This window comes from Schistocerca serialis, chromosome 9 (assembly GCF_023864345.2).
Source record: "Schistocerca serialis cubense isolate TAMUIC-IGC-003099 chromosome 9, iqSchSeri2.2, whole genome shotgun sequence".
In the NCBI taxonomy this organism is placed as follows: Eukaryota; Metazoa; Arthropoda; class Insecta; order Orthoptera; family Acrididae; genus Schistocerca; species Schistocerca serialis.
The window spans coordinates 150,917,511-150,942,319 of NC_064646.1; the positions used below are offsets into that span (position 1 = coordinate 150,917,511).

General features: G+C 45.9%; 1 pseudogene; it reads right to left on the bottom strand.

Annotated features, from left to right (window-relative positions):
• LOC126419435 (uncharacterized) overlaps positions 1-24,809 on the bottom strand; it is a 147,622-nt pseudogene that overhangs the window by 113,167 nt on the left and 9,646 nt on the right.

The following is a 24,809-nucleotide window of genomic DNA, read 5'->3' on the forward strand; positions in this document are numbered from 1 at the left end:
ACTGTTGCAATAGTGCAGTATAATGGTGATAAAGTTAAAACCGTTCCAGAACTTGAGACCTTTAATAGTAGGGACGTCATTGTGTATCGTACCTTTCAGATTGGAGAGGTGTATAACAGAGATATGGGCAAATCCTATTTTACATCCACAATGCCATTGGTATAAAGGACCAGGAATCATTGTAAGATTAATGAACAAGATGGTGTATGTACATGGAACAATGGTGATCTTGTATGTAAGAGTAATAAACTTGTTGGTGATGTAATGCATTATTATAGAAATTAAATAAAATTTAAAAAAATTATATCGCACTACTGCAACAGTTAACTAACCATTACTGCAAAGTGCAGTACCGACTTTGCGAAAGGTAAAATTCAATACACATCCACAAAACACAGAGGGACCCTGCACTATAACTTGGGCTCCAAGGCCATCAGCTGTAGTAATCTCCAAATCGTCGATAGCCTTGTAAATGGTCATGTGCGAACATCATTTAAATCTCCTGTAACGGGGCATCTTCTGTGTGAGTGGTCCAATGGTGTTGCTCAAGTGAATGCACAAAGACTGTCTTCTCAACAAATTCATTACATATATAGACAAAACTGTTGGCTCCTTGAGCCCCTGGTTCCTGATGCATGCTTGGCGGTCAATGTGTGACGTCATCTCAGAGCACAAAATTTTTGAAGTCTGCCGCAGAGTAAAAATCCTGTACGAGTGCTGAGGTTGTACTAGCAGTGCTCATAATCTTGTGTTTGTTTACATAGCGGCAGCCAGGCGACATGTGGCTGCATGGCACATTGACCAAATGGCCTAGTAGGGATGCCATTGGTATTAAGGACCAGGAATCATCGTAAGATTAATGAGCAAGGATTATGTATAGGGCTCAAAGGCGATCTTGTATGTAAGAAAGTTGGTGATGTAACGCATTATTGCAGAAATTAACTTCACGGAATTGCTAGTACAACAGCCACCTCTATTTAAATATTTTCATAAGCTTGGAATCAAACCTAAAATCCCTACATGGCAGGCGAGCTCTCTACCACACAGCCATACAGCCTGTGAAAAAAAAGTAAACCTAGCTTTAGCATATTAAAGAGGGTCAGGAAACTTTTAAGTCGATTTTCTCAAGAATTTTTTAGAGCTGCAGTGAACTATTTTGGGAGATTAATATTAGAGCTCTGAGCTTCATATATCATAAATATAAAAAACTGCAAAAATACAATAGCCATGTCGTCCACTTATAAGATTCATGCCATAGCATGACCATGTATTCTGAGGTTCCCATGCAGTTAATGAGGGCAATATACAATTCAATTTGGGTATGTATGATCCCTCACGAGGAGGAATATTAAAATACCTTATTTCCTCAAGACTCCTCCGCCCCCCCCCCCCCTCCCCTCTCCTTGCAACCAACCATGCCACACAGATAGATGTATAAATTCTTATTAGGTCATGGGTAAGCTCCTCGTGTCAAATGCTACAAACAGTGATGGTTCCACCTCTCAGAGACAAAAGGTGGTTGCACACTTCTCAACTACTACTCTCAAGAATTGTTTGCTCATGATAGAAGGCAGAAGACGGGCTGGCAACAGCTGTAATTTGAGTCAAGTTGTCTTCAATGGTCTGGTCAATATCTCTTTTAATGGACTGGAGAATACCATTCTTCACCACAGCATTAATACAACACCTTGAACCCTTTCCTGAATTCTCCAATTTGTATCCCATACATGTATTGTACTGGCTCACTGTAACAATCGAGTTCAGAAACTTGGTGCCACAATCTCTTCATTCTTACACTAACAATATTTTGTCCTCACTAGCTGAAACACTTCATGGGTTATGATGAATCGTTTTCACTTACAACAAAGATGTAGGAAAAGATGGATTGCTACTTACTGTAAAGAAGACACATCGAGTTGCAGACATGCATGATTAAAACACTCACATCTAGCTTACACACACACACACACACACACACACACACACACACACACACACACACACACACACACCCATGGTCTTACCACTATTGAACACTACCTTTCTCAACGTCCTTCAGACTCTAAACCCACTACCTCATCCCTCAATCATCTTACTAACTTCATCCTAACCCACAATCACTACTCATCTGAAGGGTAGGTATATAAATCTGCAGAACAGCCTTGGACACCCACATGGCACCCTCCTATGCAAACCTTTTTATGGGCCATCTAGAGGAGACCTTCCTAGCCTCCCAAAACACCAAACCCATAGCCTGATTCAGGTTCACTGATGGTATCTTCATGATATGGACCCAGGGCCAAGACACCCTAACTTTGTTCCTTCACAACCTCAACACCTTCCGTGCCAGCCACTTCATGTGGTCCTCCTCAACCAGCATGCCACCTCCTTAGATGTTGACCACCTCCTGTCTGATGGCTCCACACACACCCCTGACCACATTAAACTCACCTACAGTACCTGCATTTTGACAGCTGTCATCCCTTTCACACCACAAAATCCCTCTCCTATAGCCTGGCTACCTGGGGACAGTGCATCTGCAGTGACAGTATGCTGAGTCTCTCACCAAGACATTCACAGACAGGCAATATTCCCCAGACCTGCAAACAGATCTCCTCTGCCATTTCCCCTTACAACCAGAATCCTCCCACCACTCCCAAAAACCAGCCACAAAGGAGTGTCCCCTTTATCACCCGAAGGGGCCAAAAGCTACATGTGAGAGTCTTTCAACCATGCTTGTCTGCAACTTGATGTGTCTTCTTTAGGGCAAGTAGCAATCTGTATTTTCCTACATTGTTGAAATTCCTACCTGGAGTTTCCATTGTTTGATTTCACTTAAAAGATTCATCCAGTCAAGTATCTCACAACTTCTCTCTCCATCAAGGAACAGTTGTCCTATAAAAAAATCCTGAAAATACTGGAATGAACGAACAGTGCTGGTGACGCAGTCCACGCAGTCATGGATGTTATCTCCACATTTCAACACAGCCAGTTGGCTGTGCAGTTCCATATCATCTTGCTGAACAACTCTTTGAGCAACTTTCTTTCAAGACAACCTTTTGAGCAACTTTCTTTCAAGCTCTGCCCATATCATATGTGCACCCTGATAAATAATGATCAATGGAGTGCTATCATCAACTACTTTTCATCACTGACCAGATTCTTTAAGGGGAGGAGAGCATAATGTAGTAAGATTGATGGAAGAGAATGTCCTAAAGTTACATCTACATTCAGCATACCACTGTGAAATGCAGAACAGAGGGTACTTCTCACTGCGCCAGTTATCAGAGCTTCTTCCTGTTTCATTCATGAGTGGAGTTTCTACTTTATCTTGTACATTAGGCCAGCAATAATTTAGAGTTATTGTTCATATTTTAAGTGTCAAGGAATATATTTGTCTTTTCATTCAGATAATTCACATGTACACTTATGAATGCAAAGGAGGCACTATCTGTGAAAATAACTGAATTGAATGATTTTCATTTTTCTGTAGTATCTTTTTCTTACCTCTGTGGCACTGAAGTAAGACATATTCCTTCAAAGCTGCGAATAATTTGTGAAATACTTGAATTGGGGTTCAAAAGGATATTCATTTCAATGCATTTTCTAGATGTATGAAATGAATTACTTGGAGATGAAATCTGTTTTAACAACAGAAAATTATAATTAAAAGAAATATATATTTGTTAAATACAACAACTGAAGGTGTTAATCGTAAGTTGGTGGTAAAGTATTCATGACAAGATATTTCACTGGCTTTCTCAGCACTAAAAGTGTCTTTATACCTTATATGGAACTAAATATTTGTTGTAAACACTAAGGGAACTTCCCCACCCAGCACCTGACATGTGTTATTTGGGAGTAGAACATTCCACAATGAATTTTGCATTTATCTTTTCCCACATATAGCCTGTGTAACACTACAAATGGACCATGACAAGATAATCACAACTGAGATAACTGAATCTGTTGTGCTGTGTTACATTTAAATCTATGAAAACACAATTTTATGTATGATAATTATTTTTTTTTCCTTTTCATGTAATGATGTGAAAAGCTATAATATATGATACAACATAACAAAATGGATGTAATAAATGCATATTGTGAAAAATGAATAGTGACGGAAGGGGGAAGGGTCAGAAACATAAAAGTAGCCCCCCCCCACACACACACACACACACACACACACACACACACACACACACGTGTCTGCAGTCTCAGAGAGCTTAAACTACACTGCAAGCAGCAGCACCAGTGCATGATGGGAGTGGCGACTGGGTGGGGGTAAGGAGGAGGCTGTGGCGGGGAGGGGGAGGGATAGTATGGTGGGAGTGGTGGACAGTGAAGTGTTGCAGTTTAGATGGAGGGCAGGAGAGAAGGTGCGGAGGGGGGAGGGGGTAAATAGTGGAAAGGAGAGGAATAAAAATAAAAAGAAATTAAAACACTGGGTGTGGCGGTGAAATGACGGCTGTGTAGTGCTGGAATGGGAACAGGGAGGGGGCTGGATGGGTGAGGACAGTGACTAATGAAGGTTGAGGCCAGGAGGGTTGTGGGAACGTAGGATGTATTGCAGGGAAAGTTCCCACCTGCACAATTCAGAAAAGCTGGTGTTGGTGGAAAGGATCCATATGGCACAGGCTGTGAAGCAGTCATTGAAATGAGGGGTATCATGTTTAGCAGCGTGTTCAGCAGCAAGGTGGTCTACATGTTTTTTTGGCCACAGTTTGACGGTGGCCATTCATGCGGACAGACAGCTCATTGGTTGTCATGCCTACATAGAATGCAGCACAGTGGTTGCAGCTTAGCTTGTAAATCACATGACTGGTTTCACAGGTAGCCCTGCCTTTGATGGGATAGGGAATGTCAGTGACCGGACTGGAGTAGGTGGTGGTAGGAGGATGTATGGGACAGGTCTTGCATCTAGGTCTATTACAGAGGTATGAGCCATGAGATAAGGGATTAGGAGCAGGGGTTATGTATGAATGGATGAGTATATTGTGTAGGTTCGGTGGATGGCGGAATACTGTGGTAGAAAGGGTGGGAAGGATAGTAGGTAGGACATTTCTCATTTCAGCGCATAATGAGAGGTCATCGAAACCCTGGTGGAGAATGTAATTCATTTGCTCCAGTCCCGGATGGTACGGAGTTACGAGGGGAATGTTCCTCTGTGGCCCGACTGTGGGACTTTCGGAGGTGGTAGGAGACTGGAAAGATAAGGCACAGGAGATTTGTTTTTATACAAGGATGGGAGGATAATTACGGTTGGTTAAGGCTTCAGTGAGACCCTCGGTATATTTAGAGAAGGACTGCTTGTCACTGCAGAAGCGACGACCACGGGTGACTAGGCTGTACGGAAGGGACTTCTTGGTATGGAATGGGTGGCAGCTGTCGAAGTGGAGGTATTGCTGGTGGTTAGTAGGTTCGATATGGACGGGGGTACTGATGCACCCATCTCTGAGATGGAGGTCAACATCTAGGAATGTGGCTTGTTGGATTAATAGAAGAGATAGACATGATCCAGCGAAAAGCAGCGCGATTCGTCATGGGGACATTTAGTCAGCGCGAGAGCGTTACGGAGATGCTGAACAAGCTCCAGTGGCGGACACTTCAAGAAAGGCGTTACGCAATACGGAGAGGTTTATTATCGAAATTACGAGAGAGCACATTCCGGGAAGAGATGGGCAACATATTACTACCGCCCACATATATCTCGCGTAATGATCACAACGAAAAGATCCGAGAAATTAGAGCAAATACGGAGACTTACAAGCAGTCGTTCTTCCCAAGCACAATTCGTGAATGGAACAGGGAAGGGGGGATCAGATAGTGGTACAATAAGTACCCTCCGCCACACACCGTAAGGTGGCTCGCGGAGTATAGATGTAGATGTAGATGTAGAGTACAACCAGGTGAAGCAAATGGGGGAGAAGTTGCTGAGGTTCAGGAGGAATATGAATAAGGTGTCCTCACCTTGAATCCAGATAGCAAAGATGTCGTCAATGAATCTGAACCAGGTGAGGGGTTTAGGATTCTGGGTTTTTCGGAAGGATTCCTCTGGATGGCCCGTGAATAAGTTAGCATAGGATGGTGCCATGCGAGTGCCCATAGTCGTACTGTGGATTTGTTTGTAGGTAATGCCTTCAAAGAAAACTTAATTGTGGGTGAGGATATAGTTGGTCATGGAGACTAGGAAGGAGGTTGTTGGTTTGGGATCCATGGGGCGTCTGGAAAGGTAGTGTTCGATAGCAGTCAGGCCATGGGCATTAGGAATGTTAGTGTACAGGGAGGTGGCATCAATAGCGACGAGCATGGCACCATGTGGTAACGGTAAAGGAACTGTGGAGAGTCGGTCGAGGAAATGGTTGGTATCTTTTATATAAGAGGATAGGTTCTGGGTAATAGGTTGAAGGTGTTGGTCTACGAGAGCAGAGATTCTCTCGGTGGGGGCACAGTAACCGGCCACAATGCGGCGTCTTGGGTGGTTGGTTTTATGGACTTTAGGAAGCATGTAGAAGGTGGGAGTGCTGGAGTGGTAGGGGTAAGTAGAGAGATGGACTCTGAGGAGAAATTCTGGGATGGGCCTGAGGATTTGAGTAGTGACTGGAGATCTTGCTGGACTGGGACCACTGTGGCATGGTTTTTAGGTGGAAGAATCTGACAGCTGACAGTCCTTCTGCCACGTAATCCTTGCAGTTCAAAACAATGGTGGTGGAGCCTTTGTCTGCAGGTAGCATTATAAAATTGGGATCAGTTTTTAGATGGTGGACTGCGGTTCTTTCTGCGCATGTAAGGTTAGTATGCATGTTGAGGGATTTGGGCAATTATGGTAAGGCAAGGTTCGAGGATAAGAAATTCTGGAAAGTAGCAGGGGGTGGTTTGGAGGCAGTGGGTGGTGGATCACGGTTGGATGGAGGATTGAACTGAGTTAGGCAAGGTTCAATATTGGTCTTTGGTCGAGTCTGATAGGTCGGGTTGGTGGTAAAAAAGCCACCTTCCTAGATGTTGACCTCCACCTCAGAAGGCTACATCAGTACCTCCGTCAATATCAAACCTACTAACCACCAGCAATACCTCCACTTCGACAGCTGCCATCCATTCCATACCAAGAAGTCCCTTCCATACAGCCTAGCCACCCGTGGTCATCGCATCTGCAGTAACGAGCAGTCCTCCTCTAAATATACCGAGAGTCTCACTGAAGCTTTCACTGACCATAATTATCCTCCCATCCTTGTACAAAAATAAATCTCTCGTGCATTATCTTTCCCGTCTCCCACCACCTCCGAAAGTCCCACAGTCCGGCCACAAAGGAGCATTCCCCTCATAACTCAGTACCATCCGGGACTGGAGCAAATGAATTACGTTCTCCGTCAGGGTTTCGATTACCTCTCGTCATGCCCTGAAATGAGAAATGTCCTACCCACCATCCTTCCCACCCCTCCTACTGTGGTATTCCACCATCCACCAAACCTAAACAATATACTCATCCATCCTTACACAACACATGCTTCCAATCCCTTACCTCATGGGTCATACCCCTGTAATAGACCTAGATGCAAGACCTGTCCCATACATCCTCCTACCACCACCTACTCCAGTCTGGTCACTAACATTATCTATCACGTCAAAGGCAGGGCTATCTGTGAAACCAGTCATATGATTTACAAGCTAAGCTGCAACCACAGTGCTGCATTCTATGTAGGCATGACAATCAACAAGCTGTTTGTCCGCATGAACAGCCACCAACAAACTGTGGGCAAAAAACAAGTATACCACCCTGTTGCTGAACATGCTGCCAAACATGATACCCGTCATATCAATGACTGCTTCACAGCCTGTGCCATATGGATTCTTCCCACCAACACCAGCTTTTCTGAATTGCAAAGGTGGGAACTTTCCCTGCAATACATCCTACGTTCCCATAACCCTCCTGGCCTCAACCTTCATTAGACACTGTCCTCCCCCATCCAGCTCCCCCCCGTTCCCATTCCAGCACTGCACAGCTGTCGTTTCACCCCCATAGCCAGTCTTTTAATTTCTTTTTATTTTTATTTCTCTCCTTTCCACTACTTACCCCCTCCCCCCCTCTGCACTTTCTCTCCTGCTCTCCGTCTAAACTGCAACACTTCACTGTCCGCTACTCCCACCATACTATCCCTCCCCCTCCCTGCTCCAGCCTCCTCCTTACCCCCACCCAGTCGCCACTCCCATCATGAACTGGTGCTGCTGCTCGCAGTGTAGTTTCAGCTCCATGAGACTGCAGACGTGTGTGCAAGTTGCATTTGCGTGAGTGTGTGTGTGCGCATGTGTGCATGTATGTTTACTGCTGAGAAAGGCCTTAATGGCCAAAAGCTATGAGTGTGCGAATCTTGTTATGGTGCCTATCGCAACTCAGCATCTCCGCTATATGGTGAGTACCAACTTTCCTTCTCTGGTATTATTCATATGAAGGGTGCATTGTCACAGTCACAGAATGAAATTTTCTCTCTTCTTCCAAACAGACTTGTCAAAGAGGCTGGAACGGGGTCAGATATTCCTGTTAGTTTGATGATTGAAAACCAAGAAACGTCAATAGTAATACTGCATCACCAACACAGGATGATGCACCCCTAAATGAAACATGTAACATAAATTTGCTACTTAAATATTTGTAAACAATACTAAGTCAACAAAGCCTTATAAGTAAGCAGTTTGAACAAATGGACAGCAAGTTCTCACATCAAGTTAAACTAATGCTTGGTAAACAGCAGAAGGTTTTGGACAGGTTAGCGAATCTTACAAAACAACAAAATACTTTACAGACTGAACATGATGAATTGGCTAAAGATGTGTCTGCAGTTCAAACAGAGATATCTGAATTGTAATTCGTCTGTGACTAACTTCATGATCAAGTACAGAAATTGCCTGAAGAAGCAGGTTTTCTGAAGGTTGAACAGAAACATATAAATGATGATTTGAAAAAACTTAACAATCACCCTGAGGTAGGAATTTTTGACTGCGATACTGCTCTCGCTGAAACTTGCAGGAAACAGGTAGAAAATTTTACATCTGACAGAAAGTAAAATTATTATGAAAGTGGACATCAATATTAAGTTGCAGTGCAACAGATATGTACCGAGTTACGCTTGTGCATAATCAGTCCACCTGAATCAACTGCAACTTGTACCGACTTGTTCCAGGCAGGAACACTACAGCAGCAAATTGCATGCTGACCCACCCCTCTCCAGGACGATGAAGTGACGGCAGCGCCCTGCTGCCTGGCTGCAGCCCAGTTCTACAAGTTCTACAGAAGCGCCAAGGTCAGTGACCTGGATAGAATAGTCCACTACATTACTTCACTTGTATTGGAATCGTTATACTGAAAGGCACATACTATATCGCATGTCGCCCTTTGCTTGCGACACATCTGTATTTCTCAAAGTTCAGTATTGTCATTTATTTTCAGCAATAAAATTCATAAATATTATTTGCTTGAATTGTTGTCTAGGGATCCAAGGTTTCCTAGGCACCCCATATTTGATGAGTGGGCAGGATACAACACAACTGATCTCAGGTATATATATCATGTATGCAAGAAAGTCCTCATTCAGCTTCATCAATACACTATGCTAGAGAAGGGAACAATAGTGAGTATAAGCATTTACCCATGCCACCAACAAGTTAAATAGATTACCAACAAACACCACCCCTGTCAACACCACAATCACTCATGGCAGGATCCTCTATTTCTTCAGTATCACTCAATGATAGTTGGCTGAAAAATTGACAATTCCAGATATTTTCATCCAGAACAAAGAAAATACACTCTATTGTTTTTCTAAGATCTTTTCATAATGTACTAGCCTGTAACTGGACAAAAGCACAGAAGAAACATTATGTACTAAGCTTTATAGCAGCAGAGATAGCTAAATACTGTCACACTTACATACAATTTTAACAAGTTTACTTGGACAAATGTGGGTCTAGTTCTGTCCCAGAGAAAGATATTTAGAGAGGCTTTTAATCCAGAAATTTTTAATAGTAAGCAAGAGGGCTTACGCAATTCCTTTTAGCGTTACATCAACAAAACAAGATACTGAAGTAAGACAATTTCACATATTGATGTCCCACAAATTCTGAGAAGAAAGTTACAACCTAACAGTCATGAAAAACTACTTACTGTCTCAGAAGCAGATTTAGAGAATTTCCTTTTGGTACTTAATTGAATGGATCTAATGAGAAAGGACAAAGTAGTAACACAAATATCGAGTTTGGTTCACAAGGTAATTGGCATCCAAAAATACTACTACTACTACTACTACTACTACTAATAATAATAATAATAATAATAATAATAGTACAGTTAAAAGGAAGTGACACTTGATCAAGGTCCGTATCACTCCATTTTTAACCGGACTTAACGTCTGAGAAAGTGAAGGAAGTAATAATAATAATAATAATAATAATAATAACATCTGAGAAAGGAAAGAAATAATAATAACAACAACAACAACAACAACAACAACAACAATTTGCAACCCCCTTCCCTCCCACTTTGCATCAGAATATAGTCAACAAAACACAAGTAGTGTGTACGCAATAACAGTTATTAGAGGAGATGAGAACACCAATACAAACCTGGATATCAAAACAACAACTCACAACAATAACTATGGCTGGTTCAATAAGAGGCAAAATGTTTCAGACAATAGATGGGGAAACACTAACATGTGTGGTCATGGTAAGACACCAAATATCGAACAAATGCAGGGTAGAGATATGCAGATAGGTAACCAAAATGTTCACACCTACTGTGATAAAAGTTGGCAGAACAGAGAACTGTCAACAAAGTCAAAATAATGGAAAGTAGCAACGCTATTCTACTGTTGGGAGAAAACCTGAATTGGCATTGTTAAGTCCTCTGGTGATGACTGAAGCACACAGTGGGGGCAGATAATATGAGCACATCCAGTTTTTATGATATGACGGAGAACAAGACATTCATGATGAACTGTGCTTCAAGGAGGCGTTATATCAAGACGTAACTGAAGAAATAGTAGAAGCAATAGTCAAGGCTCAGTTAGGCGACATGGCTGTGGCCATTGTTCTCAACATAGGTGCATCCACAAATGTTATATCTACAGGTTTATTTAATTTAACAAACAAAGACTGCCATGACAGCTTTGTCTGGTACATACTGTCTTTATATATCTGATGATCAAGCTATTCATGACAATCTGACGACGAGTTCTACCAACCACACATCAAGTAAAGTCATTGGCTTACCAGCTGGTGGCTTCTTATTTAGTGACCAATATAGCCAGTGTGCAGTAGCCCTATTGATGAGAAAGTGAATTTGCAGCTTATTTACCAAAAATATTATTTGCCCATAAGCAATATGCAGCGGCATCTTCCAGCTCTTTTATTAGTCACACTCTGGGAGAGTATGCATTAAGGCATCCCTCAGCACAATATTTTTTGTCATGACCCCATTTTGACTCTGGAAAGGGTCCACATCGACTTCGCCAGGCCCTTTGCGGTGCACATTCCGTCCACCACCCACCCCTGATAACATCTGTGCCCTTGAGAGGATTTTCACCATTGAAAGGGCACCTTGCATCTGGTGTCCAACAAGGGGCCCCAAATTACATCGACTCAGTTCCACACCTTCTGCTTCCATGACGGCACTGACCAGATCATTCGAGGGCATAAACTGACTCCTGAATAGTTGCTACCAGAGGATGGCATGGGTACCACTGATCAATGGCCTGTAAACCACTCAGCTAATCACTGCAAACCAGGTAGGACAAACCGGGGCAGGAACAAATATGCTCAACGGCACGAGAGATGGCCACCAGCTCAGCAGTGAAGACACTGCAGCCATCCGGCAAGGAGCGCTGTTCGATATGTGCCGAGTGAGCATAAACAAAGACTACATGACCATCAACCAGCGAGCCGTCGGTATGACTTCAGAACCCTGGGATGCATCAAGGATCGATAAAAAGTGACTGCGAGTGAGTGAGGAGGAACGGAGTCCTTATGGAATCGCGATAGGTCCAGCCGTAGTGTCGGCCGAGGCATACACCATGGAGGTGTATGTGTATGGACCAACATGAAATACTGTAAAGTAAATGACTAGTTCACACAACAGGGAACGGGCACATACAGCGATCGTTATCCCTGACTGAGGCCGCCGTTCCGGGAGATGAACCACTGTGTTCGGGAACAAAAAGACGGTAATTCAGACGCTGAGGCGAGCTATGGACATGCACTGCATAGTGGGCGAGCAGTTGGTGGTGCCCGACATGCAATGGAGGGACTCCAGCCTCCACTAGTAGACTGGCCACAAGACTCGTTCGAAAAGCGCTCATCGCTAGACGGACCCCGCAGTGCTGCACCGGATCAAGCACCTTCAATGCTGAGGGCACTGACAAACCATACGCTACACTCCTATAGTCAAGTTGTGACTGAACTAGGGATTTGTAGAGCTGCAACAATGTAGAGCAATCTGCCCCCCCCCCCCCGCCCCCCCCCCCCCCCCCCCCCCCACCAAGTGGAGTTGCTCAGGCAGTGGAGGGCGTTCAGATGCCACCAACACTTTCGCTTAAGCTGACGAATGTGGGGGAGCCATGTTAGCCGGGCGTTGAAAACCAGTCCTAAAATGCGATATGTTTCGACTACCCATAATGGATGGCCTTCAAGAAAAAGTGCAAAACGCATGTCTTGTCGGCAGAGAAGTGAAACCCATGGGCGAGAGCCCATGACTGAGCTTTCCAAATGGTTCCCTGTAGTCGGCGCTCACCAACACCAACGGTGAAGGAACTGAAGTAAATGCAGAAATCGTCAGCATATAAGGAGGATGACTGACGGCCCTACAGCTGCTGCTAGGCCATTTATAGTGACTAAAAACAGTGGAACGCTCAATACAGAGCCTTGCAGGACCCCATTTTCTTGGATGGGAGGAGCTAAAGGAGCCTCCGACTTGAACACAGAAGCTATAGAGGGAGAGAAAGTTCCAGATAAAAATCGGGAGTGGGCCAAAGAGGCCCCACTCATGCAGCATGGCAAGAATGTGGTGGTGCCAGGTCATGTCGTAGGCCCTCCCTAAATCAAAAAAGACGGCTACCAGATGTTGGCACATGGAAAAAGCCATTCGGATGGCAGACTCAAGGCACACCATTATCAGTCGTTGAACGGCCTTGGCGGAAACCACCCTGGGATGGAGCCAGAAGGCCCCGAGACTCAAGGAGCCAACACAACCTCCAGCTCACCATTCGTTCGAGTAATTTGTAGAGAACTTTGGTGAGGCTAATGGGGTGGTAGCTGTCCAACACTGCAGGACTCTTCCCAGGTTTTAACACTGGGACAATGGCACTGTCTCGCCACTGGGACAGGAACACTCGCCCCAGATGCGATTCAGTATACACAGAATCTGATGCAGTGAGGCCACAGCTGGACGTTTGAGAAATTGAGAGTGAATGCAGTCAGGACCTGGAGTGTATCAGGACAATGGGCAAGGGCACTGAGCAATTCCCACTCAGTAAACGGAGCATTGTACGACTGACAGTGGCGCGACGTAATAAACACTGTCCTTCTGCTCGCTCTTTTGAGGAACGAAAAGCCGGGTGATAATTGGCAGATGCAGAACTCCGAGCAAAATGCTCAGCGATTTCACCTGCGTCGGTGCACACTGCCCCATTCACTGAAATCCCAGGCATCCCCAGCAGGGTCCGGTAACCATAAAGGCGGTGAATCCGAGTCCACACTTGGGAGGCAGGGGTACGAGAACCAGAGGAGGAAACCTGTTGTTCCCAGCACTCTGCTTCCGTCGACGTATCAGGTGGCGGGCACGGGCACGGAGCCGCTTAAAAAGAATGAGAATCTCTAACGACAGATGCTGCTTCTGTTGTTCGAGGGCCTGCCTACGCTCTTTGATGACCTCAGCGATTTCCGGCGACCACCAAGGCAAAGTTTTACAACAAGGGCATCCAGAAGAAAGAGGAACCGCTCATTATGCAGCCGATATGATCGACGCAGTGACCTACTCAACCAGCACATTAATAGCGCCATGAACAGGAGTGTAAACAGTGGTAGCAGATGTGAAAGCCCGCCAATCAGCCCTATTAAGGGCCCATCGCGGCAGATGGCCAGAACTGTGATGCTGGGGTAGTGACAGAAAGATCGGAAAGTGGTCACTGCCACACAAGTCGTCATGAATCCTCCAATGGACAGATGGTGAAAGTCCTGGGCTGCAAATCAAGAGGTCAATGGCCGAATAAGTGCCATGAACCACACTGTAGTGTGTGGGGTCTCCTGTATATAAGAGGCAGAGGTCGAGCAGAGAGAGAAAATTCGTGACATCCCTACCATACCCAGTAATGACGACACCACCCCACAAGGGGTTATGGGCATTGAAGTCCCCCAAAAGTAGGAATGGTAGGGGGGGAGTTGGGAAATCAGAGCAGCCAATTCATTAAGAGGTACTTCACCATCCGGAAAGGAAGGTAGTCAGTGCAGACGGTAATATCCAAGGTTGTCCTTCTCCACACAGCAACGGCTCCTACAGCTGTATTAAGAGGCACTGATTCAGAGTAAACAGAGCTAAGGGCATACAGATATACGCCACCTGACGCCATGTTACAGTCAGTCTGATTTTTATAAAACCCCCAATAGCCACGAAGGGCAGGGGTCCACATTGCTGGGAACCAAGTTTCTTGGAGAGAAAAACAGAGAGCAGGTGTTGAGCTCAAAATCTGAGTTCAGCCAAGTGGTGGAAAAAACTGCCGCAATTCCATTGGAGGATGACGTCATGCTTAGGCTGGAAAGACATTAAGCACTCAAGGAGGCAGGTTACGACTCAGGGTCATCTGCTGCCACCGACTGAGTACCTGTGCGAGTGACATCAATTGTGTCTGAGGGTCCAGCAAGATCTAGATCTTCAGCGGACACCAGAATCTCCATCTCATCCTCAGACACAGAGCCTGTAGGGAGTGGTGGTATGGGTGCCACTGCAAGGTCAGGATTCTTGGGTGCCTTCTTTTTCGGTTTCTCCAGCTGTTCCTTCGGCGGTTCTGGCTGGGAGGGCTTCACTGTGTCAGTCTCAGGGACTGAGGAGGACCATGAAGCCCTACGACCAGCCACCTGTGGTTGCTTCAGCCACTTGTGGGCGTCCGCTTTTCCACCAGTTAGAACCCAGGAAGGGAGAGATCCAAGGGACTCCTTCTTGACAAGAGGAGCCGAAGAAGACTTACGCTTCTCCGGCTGAGAAGTGGGGATTGGTGTCCCCGATAATTGGGGGGGGGGGGGGGGGGGGGCAGGCATTGCTCCCGAAGTAGGTGGTGCAGGAGCAACAGGGTGGGAATTGTCGCCCCCCCCCTCCCCCCGTACCACCAAGAGGGCAAGGTGGAGTCTGACAGCTCGGAGAGCCTCCTGTATGTGCCGAAACGGGAGAGGGCCGAACTGTTGTGGCAGCAGTGGCATAGGTAGATGTCATCTGCACAGGATGGAGTGTGTCATATTCCCACTTCGCCTCAGTGTAGGTCAGGTGGTCCAGGGTCGTATATTCCATTATCTTTTGTTCTTTCTGTAGAATCCTACAGTCCGGCAAGCAAGGGGAGTGGTGTTCTCCACAGTTAACACAGATGGGAGGCGGGGCACATGGAGTACTGGGATGCGAAGGACTTCCAAAATCTCTACATGTGACGCTGGAAGTACATAGAGATGACATATGCCCAAACTTCCAGCATTTAAAACACCGCATCGGGTGAGGGATATATGGCTTTACATCACAGACGTAAACCATCACCTTCACCTTCTTGGGTAATGCGTCTATTTTGTACAAGCTGTAAATAAATAGTTGCCACTATTAAAGTTCCAACCCTCATATGTTGATGCTCTGACTTGCATTTTTTGCCCTGAGTGGGTTGGTTGGTTGGATTGCAGAAGGGACCAAACTACGTGGTCATCAGTCCCTCCGATGTAGGAATAACTAAAACCGATAAAACCTCACACTATAAGAGGGAACTACAATGGCCATAAAATTACAAATTATTGACAGAAAAGGAAGGAAGAAGGCAGAAGAAGAGAGGAGGGAAAGACAGGGGCATGAAGGAAGAAGCACAGGTAGACAAGATAGACACTCAAGATAAAACAGACCTCATAAAGAAAGGAGTGGGAAGGCAGAGGGCGGGGGTGTACCACCAAGCCCAGTCGAAGCCAGTCCAATCAGGGCGAAAGGAGGAGCAAGACGGCTTGCCATCCCCTCCACCTACCGACGAGGTTGAAGGTTCCACCGTTAAATAAAGCAATAAAAACCCCCATCATGGAAAAATCGTAAAACGAGATCAGCCACTGAGGCATTGTCAGCTAACGCCAGGGGTAGTGAGTCAGGAAAGCTAAAAGTCCATCGCAGGGCAGGTAAGTCAGGACAGTCCATTAAGAGGTGCACCACAGTCAACACTGATCCACAATGACAGAGTGGGGGTCCTCACAATGGAGGAGATAACCATGAGTCAGCCACGTATGGCCGATTCAGAGCCAGCAAAGGACGACAGGAGGCTTTATGAGAGGGCTGTAAGGAGAACCCCCACATAGTTGTAGAATCTTTATCACCCTGAGCTTGTTCGGCGAAGAGAGAGTGTGCCATTCTGTATTCCAAAGTAACAAAATATGACAATGTAATGCCAAATGAAGGCCTATTTCCGGAATGCCAATAGTAAGAGATGGCTCCTTAGTAGCCAAATTAGCCAGTCAATCAGCAAGTTCATTGCCAGGAATCCCAACATGGCCAGGGGTCCAAATGAAAACCACTGAGCATCCATGTTGATCAAGGAGAGAAAGGGAGTCCTGGATAGCTATGACCAACGGGTGGCAAGGGAAGCACCAGCCAACAGCTTGCAAACTGCTCAAGGAGTCACTACAGATAGTGAAGGACAGTCCTAAGCGGAAGCGGACATGGTTCAGTGCACACAAGATTGCTACAAATTCTGCAGTAAAAAACACTAGAGCCACCTGGCAAGGAACGAAGTTCCGAGTGCCTCGCATACGTGTAAGCATAACCAGTGTGACCAGCAACCATGGAGCCATCAGTATAAATCACTTCTGAACCCCAGGAGACAGTAGAATTGGTGGCAAAGGGCCTCCAGAGGGACAGAATCCTTTGAATTGATGGAGAGATCAGACAGAGCTGTGGCCGAGGGACGCACCATGGAGGGGAATGTGCATGAGCGGAGAAAAGAAGCAGTAAAGGGAAGTACTGGAGCTTAGAAAAGAGCCACTGAATGCGGGCAGCCGTGATAAACCCACATCATGGCTCCCGCTGAAGGAGGTTGATCTCGTGTCCGGATAAAGGAGACCATAATTAGGGTGTTTGGGGTGCAGCGAATGCAGAGCGCATAAGGTATCAGCTATTTTTGGCGCAAAACTTGCAGCGGTGGAATCCCTGCCTCTGCGAGAAGGGTAATCACAGGGCTTGTCCGGAAGGCACCAGTCGCAAGTCGTGCCCCGCAATAGTGGATGGGGCCTAGTATCTGCAATGTCGAAGGTGAAGCAGAACCCTAACAGGACTCCTGTAGCCTAAACGATACTGGATCAGCACTTTGTACAATCGCAGGAGAATAGAACGGTCTGCACCCCAGGGGGTATTGCACAGACATCTAAGGACATTGAGATGTAAACAGGAGGTCCTCTTCAGCTGGCGAAGATGAGGGAGCCATGTCATCCAAGCATCAAAGACCAGAAGCAATGAGTGTAACCACCTCGAGGGATTGGCCATTGAGAAACAGGTCTGGGTGAGAATGGACTGTACGGCGACAGCAGAAATGCATGACACAGACCTGGCCACCGAAAACTGAAAGCCATGGAAGGGGTCCAAGATTGCGCCTGGTAGATTGCCCCCTGTAGACGGCATTCTGCAGCGCCCATGACAAAGGAAGCGACGTAGATATAAAAATCGTCAGCATACAAAGAGGGGAACACTGTCAGCCCAGAAACTGCCACCAGTCCATTAATGGTGACAAGACACAGAGGTATGCTCAACACGGAACCCTGTGGAACCCCATTTTCTTGGAGATGGGAAGTGCTGAAGGAGGAACCATTTGGGACCCGGAAAGAGCAACAAGAAAGAAAGTTACGGATAAAAACTGTCAGAGCACCACGAAGGTGCCATTCGTGAAGGGTGGTCAGGATGTGGTGGCACCAGGTGGTGTCATTGGCTTTATGCAAATCAAAGAAGACTGCATTGAGATGTTGCCGATGGCCAAAAGCCGACCAGATAGCAGACTTCAGGTGAACCAAGTTATCCCTGGTAGAAGGGCCACAGCAAAAACCACCTTGAGTCGATGACAAAACGTTACGAGATTCAAGGATCCAAAACAGCCACCGACTCATCAGGTGTTCAAGGAGCTTGCATAGGGTGTTGGTAAGGCTAGCTAATTGGATGGTAGCTATCCAACTAAAGAGGTGACTTCCCAGGCTTCAGCACCAGAATAACAATGCTTTCCTGCCACTGGGTAGGAAATACCCCCTCGCTCCACAGAAGGTAGTATACAATGGTGGCCAGCCACCTATAAGTGTTGGAACATTTGGTTATGTACGTGATCTGGTCCAGGAGCCATGCCTGGACAAAGGGCGAGAGCGCTGGCAAATTCCCACTAAATGGGACATTATAAGGCTCCAAGCAGCGGGAAACGAAAGACAAAGGCAGTTGTTCTGAGCGCCCTTTCAGGAGGAGGAACGTGGGCAGATACTGAGTCGATGCAGAGGCTTGGGCAAAGCGTTGAGCAAAATGCTCTGTGACTAAGTCCGGATGGGTAAGGACAACAGCATGCACAGAAATTCCTGCAACATCAGTATGAAAGGACGATGGCCAAAAATTCGCCAGAGTTTCGCCCAGACTTGTGAAGAGAGGGTGTGCGGTCCTATGGCAGCTACATATCATTCCCAGCAAATCCATTTCTGAAATTTGATTAGGTAATGGGCCTGGGTGCAGGATGGTCTAAAGACCAGAAGGAGAGCAGTAGAAGGGTGCCGCCTGAAGTGTTGAAGAGCACGGCAGCGACAAGGTAACCAGAGGAAGAAGGGATGGCTGAAACAGCTGTGGAAAAATAGTGGCAGTCAAAGTCTGTGTAGACTCAACAATACTACTGTGTGGTAATACGGGGTGGGAGGGGGGGGGGGGTAGCAGAGGAGAATGCACCCCTATCAGCTTTAGAGAAGACCCACCTGGGAGGGTGTGAGCGAGATCTACTGAAGGAAGGTCAAAACAATCGGGTAATGATCGCTGTCACGTAAGACATTGTGTAGACCCCACTCAATGGAGGGAAGAAAGCCGAGACTGCAGAGAAAGTGTCGTGTGCCACACTAAAGTGTATGGGAGCAGCGATGTTTAGGAGACAGAGGTCAAGCCCTACCAGGGCAGTAGTTGTGTGACTACCACAAAGAGGGTTGGGGGCATAAAAATCCCTTAATTGCAGGAAGGGAGAAGGGAGTTGTTGAAGAGAAGGGTGGTGAGGGCATGGGATGTGAGCGGCTTGTCACGTGGGAGGTAAAGATTACAGATTGTGATTGGAGTGGCCAGATGGACCCTGACAGCAACTGCTTCCAGAGTGGTATGGAGGGGAACTGATTTACTAACAAAGTCCTTGCGAACCAAGGTGCAGACATCACCAGAAGCCCGCAAGGGGCCAATTCGGTTTCAACAGAAAGTGTGGAACCCTTGAAGGGTGGGTGAGAGAGGAGGAGGAGGAGGAGGATATTGGTGTTTAACGTCCCATCGACAACAAGGTCATTAGAGACGGAGCACAAGCTCGGATTAGGGAAGGATGGGGAAGGAAGTCGGCCGTGCCCTGACAAAGGAACCATCCCGCCATTTGCCTGGAGTGATCTAGGGAAATCACGGAAAACCTAAATCAGGATGGCCAGACACGGGATTGAAACGTCGTCCTCCCGAATGCAAGTCCAGGGGTGAGTAAGAATCGACAAAATAGCAATGCAAGCAGCAGAGTAGGAGGAAAGAAGGGGCTGCAACTCCAGGAGGTGATGCAAATAGCCATTACAATTCCACTGGAGGATTCTCAAGCTGGAGTCCAAATGGGAACTGAATGGACCAGAGCCAGTCACGCCACTGAGTCGCCATCTGTCACTGATAGTGATGGGGTAATGTCCATATATGTGGGGTCAGACTGTTGGTTTGTTGGTTGGAGGAGCGGAAGGTGGCATCTCAGGGGCTACCGGAGGGGCCTTGCCCTTTTTCTTGTGTTTCTGCTTCTTCTCTTGTGAAAGAAGAGAAGGGCAGACTGCAGTGAGGTCAGGCACGGAATTACACCTGGCAATCTCAGCGCCCACCAGCCATGGATCGCATGGCCAATGTGAAGCTGCAGATCACCTTTCAGGCGGGTACCGGGAAGAGGAGTCCTGGGAGGAAGCTCCAGTACTGGTGGCTGCCAAAGAAGGGGAGTGCGTCCCCAGTGGGGGAGGGGGAGCAGCACTCAAAGGGGTGGGTATGGGCACTGATGGGGAGGGGGGAGGGGGAAGGGAATCGGGAATGTGAGGGTGAGGGTGAGGGTGAGGCAAAAGGTGTGGAGTGAATGGGGCGGGGCTGGGAAGAGGAGGGGGTAGGAACATTGTTATTGTTGTTGTTGTGGTTGTGGTGGTGGTGGTCGTCTTCTTCCGTCCTGAGACTGGTTTGATGCAGCTCTCCATGCTACTCTATCCTGTGAAAGCTGCTTCATCTCCCAGTACCTACTGCAACCTACATCCTTCTGAATCTGCTTAGTGTAGTCCTCTCTTGGTCTCCCTCTACGATTTTTACCCTCCACACTGCCCTGCAATGCTAAAATTGTGATCCCCTGATGCCTCAGAACATGTCCTACCAACCGGTCCCTTCTTCTTGTCAAGTTGTGCCATAAACTCCTCTTCTCCCCAATTCTATTCAACACCTCCTCATTAGTTATGTGATCTATCCATCTAATCTTCAGCATTCTTCTGTAGCACCACATTTCGAAAGCTTCTATTCTCTTCTTCCAAACTATTTATCATCCATGTTTCACTTCCATACATGGCTACACTCCATACAAACACTTTCAGGAACGACTTACTGACACTTAAATCTATACTCGAAGTTATCAAAATTCTCTTCTTAAGAAACACTTTCCTTGTCATTGCCAGTCTACATTTTATATCCTCTCTACTTCAACCATCATCAGTTATTTTGCTCCCCAAATAGCAAAACTCCTTTACTACTTTAAGTGTCTCATTTCCTAATCTAATTCCCTCAGCATCACCCGATTTAATTCGACTACATTCCATTACCCTCGTTTTGTTTTTGTTGATGTTCATCTTATGTCCTCCTTTCAAGACACTGTCCATTCCATTCAGCTGCTCTTCCAGGTCCTTTGCTGTCTCTGACAGAATTACAATGTCATTGGCGAACCTCAAAGTTTTTATTTCTTCTCCATGGATTTTAATACCCACTCCAAATTTTTCTTCTGTTTCCTTTACTGCTTGCTCAATATACAGAGTGAATAACACCAGGGATAGGCTACAACCCTGTCTCACTCCCTTCCCAACCATTTCTTCTTCTATGCCCCCTCGACTCTTGTAACTGCCATCTGGTTTCTGTACAAATTGTAAATAGCCTTTCGCTCACTGTATTTTACCCCTGCCACCTTCAGAATTTCAAAGAGATTATTCCAGTCAATATTGTCAAAAGCTTTCTCTAAGTCTACAAATGCTATAAATGTAGGTTTGCCTTTCCTTAATCTTTCTTCTAAGATAAGTCTTAAGGTCAGTATTGCCTCACATGTTCCAACATTTCTACGGAATCCAAACTGATCTTCCCCGAGGTCGGCTTCTACCAGTTTTTCCATTCGTCTGTAACGAATTTGTGTTAGTATTTTGCAGCCGTGGCTTATTGAACTGATAGTTCAGTAATTTTCACATTTGTCAACACCTGCTTTCTTTGGGATTGGAAACATTATATTCATCTTGAAGTCTGAGGGTATTTCGCCTGTCTCATACATCTTGCTCAACAGATGGTAGTTTTGTCAGGACTGGCTCTTAGTAGTTTTAATGGAATGTTGTCTACTCCCAGGGCCTTGTTTTGACTCAGGTCTTTCAGTGCTCTGTCAAACTCTTCACGCAGTATAGTATCTCCCATTTCATCTTCATCTACATCCTCTTCCATTTCCATAATATTGTCCTCAAGTACTTTGCCCTTGTGTAGACCCTCGATATAATCCTTCCACCTTTCTGCTTTCCTTTCTTTGCTTAGAACTGGGTTTCCATCAAAGCTCCGGATATTCATACAAGTGGTTCTCTTTTCTCCAAAGGTCTCTTTAATTTTCCTGTAGGCAGTATCTATCTTACCCCTAGTGAGATAAGCCTCTACATCCTAACACTTGTCCTCTAGCCACCCCTGCTTAGCCATTTTGCACTTCCTGTCGATCTCATTTTTGAGACTTTGTATTCCTTTTTGCCTGCTTCATTTACTGCATTTTTATATTTTCTGCTTTCATCAATTAAATTCAATATTTCTTCTGTTACCCAAGGATTTCTACTAGTCCTCGTCTTTTTACCTACTTGATCCTCTGCTGCCTTCACTACTTCATCCCTCAGAGCTACCCATTCTTCTTCTACTATATTTCTTTCCCCCATTCCTGTCAATTGTTCCCTTATGCTCTCCCTGAAACTCTGTACAACCTTTGGTTCTTTCAGTTTATCCAGGTCCCATCTCCTTAAATTCCCACCTTTTTGCAGTTTCTTCAGTTTTAATCTACAGTTCATAACCAATAGATTGTGGTTAGAGTCCACATCTGCCCCTGGAAATGTCTTACAATTTAAAACCTCATTCCTAAATCTCTGCCTTACCATTATATAATCTATCTGACACCTTCTAGTATTTCCAGGATTCTTCCATGTATACAACCTTCCTTCATGATTCTTGAACCAAGTGTTAGCTATGATTTAGTTATGCTCTGTGCAAAATTCTACCAGACGGCTTCCTCTTTCATTTCTTACCCCCAATCCATATTCACCTACTATGTTTCCTTCCCTCCCTTTTCCTACTCTGGAATTCCAGTAACCCATGACTATTAAATTTTCGTCTCCCTTCACTACCGGAATAATTTCTTTTATCTCATCATACATTTCATCAATTTCTTCATCATCTGCAGAGCTAGTTGGCATATAAACTTGTACCATTGTAGTAGGCATGGGCTTCATGTATCTTGGCCACAATAATACGTTCACTATGCTGTTTGTAGTAGCTTACCCGCACTCCTATTTTTTTATTCATTACTAAACCTACTCCTGCATTACCCCTATTTGATTCTGTATTTATAACCCTGTATTAACCTGACCAAAAGTCTTGTTCCTCCTGCCAACTAACTTCACTAATTCCCACTGTATCTAACTTTAACCTACCATTTCCCTTTTTTAATTATCTAACCTACCTGCCCGATTAGGGTATCTGGCATTCCACGCTCCGATCTGTAGAATGCCAGTTTTCTTTCTCCTGATAACGACATGGACATAACTGAAGCAAATATAGAAGTTATAGGCATGGGATTGATCCCATCATACTTTGGACATGCCTTGGTGTAAGTAAGTCGATCTAAGGTCGTGTACTCTTGATTCCGCCCATAGTAACCGCAGAGGGGATCATTGGTGCAGCGGGAAGACATGTGTCCAAACCGTAAGCATTTAAAGCATCTCATCGGTGGTGGAATGTAAGGTTTTACATCACACTGATACCCCATCACCTTTACCTTCTACGGGAGGGTATCCCCCTCGAAGGCCAGGATAAAGGCACCTGTATCAGTGTGACTGATTTTAGGGCCTTGCTGTACACGGCAGATAAATCGGACTCCTCGCCACTCGAGGTTTGCACGGAGCTCTTGTCAGTTTGGAGTAGAAGACCCCAGTGGAAAATTGTGACTTGAGTTCAAAGATTTGTGGAGTGTGACGGAGACTGGGATGTCACCGAGATGGTCACAAGCACGCAGAGCTTCAGATTGGGCAGCAGAAGAGGTCTTTATGAGCAAAGCACCGGATCGCATTTTACTCATTGATTCCATTTCGCCATACTTATCTGCAATCATCTCCATGAAAAACAAAGGCTTGATCAAGGCGAAACTTTTGCTTTCTGTCCTAGTACAAACCAGGAACTGAGGGAAAGGTTTCAACCCAAGCTGGCAAGCTTGACCATCTTCCCAGGGGGTAGCCAGGGAGGGGAAGGCCGAAGGATCAGAAGAAGGAGTGTCATGTCTTCTATCACTCTTAGAGACAGCCACAGAATTGACAGGATGCTGAAGCTTTTGTCGCTTCATGTGCAAGGCGTCCACCCTAGTACCACCCACACGAACCAGGAGCTTGCCCCGTGGGCGCCACCCAGCCACAGCAAGGGCCGTATGGCGCAGTGGCCATAGCTGGGAGTTCTGATGCCCCAAAGTGATAAACACTGACTCCTTGGCATACACGAGGCATTAGCAGCTCAGGTACTAGCAGTGTGATACCTGTGCTTTCAGGGGGCTCAGCCAAGTGGGTACTTAACAACACCACCACACGGACTGGCTACCGTGCTGGTGACCTAGCAGGAGGGGGGTCAGGTTGCAAAGCGAAAGGGGAGGGGAGGAGAGGGGGAGAGGAACCTGCACCATGGAAGCTAGGTAGGGAGTTCATCCCCAAATGGCTCACATTGAACGGAAAGTTGTTGGAAATGTAGGTCAAACCCCAAGGGGACCGAAAACGCCAAAAAGGAGAGGGAAACAGCAAACTAAACAATAGCACATACCAAAACAAAGCCGGGAGAAGAGCCAGGTGGATATAAAGAT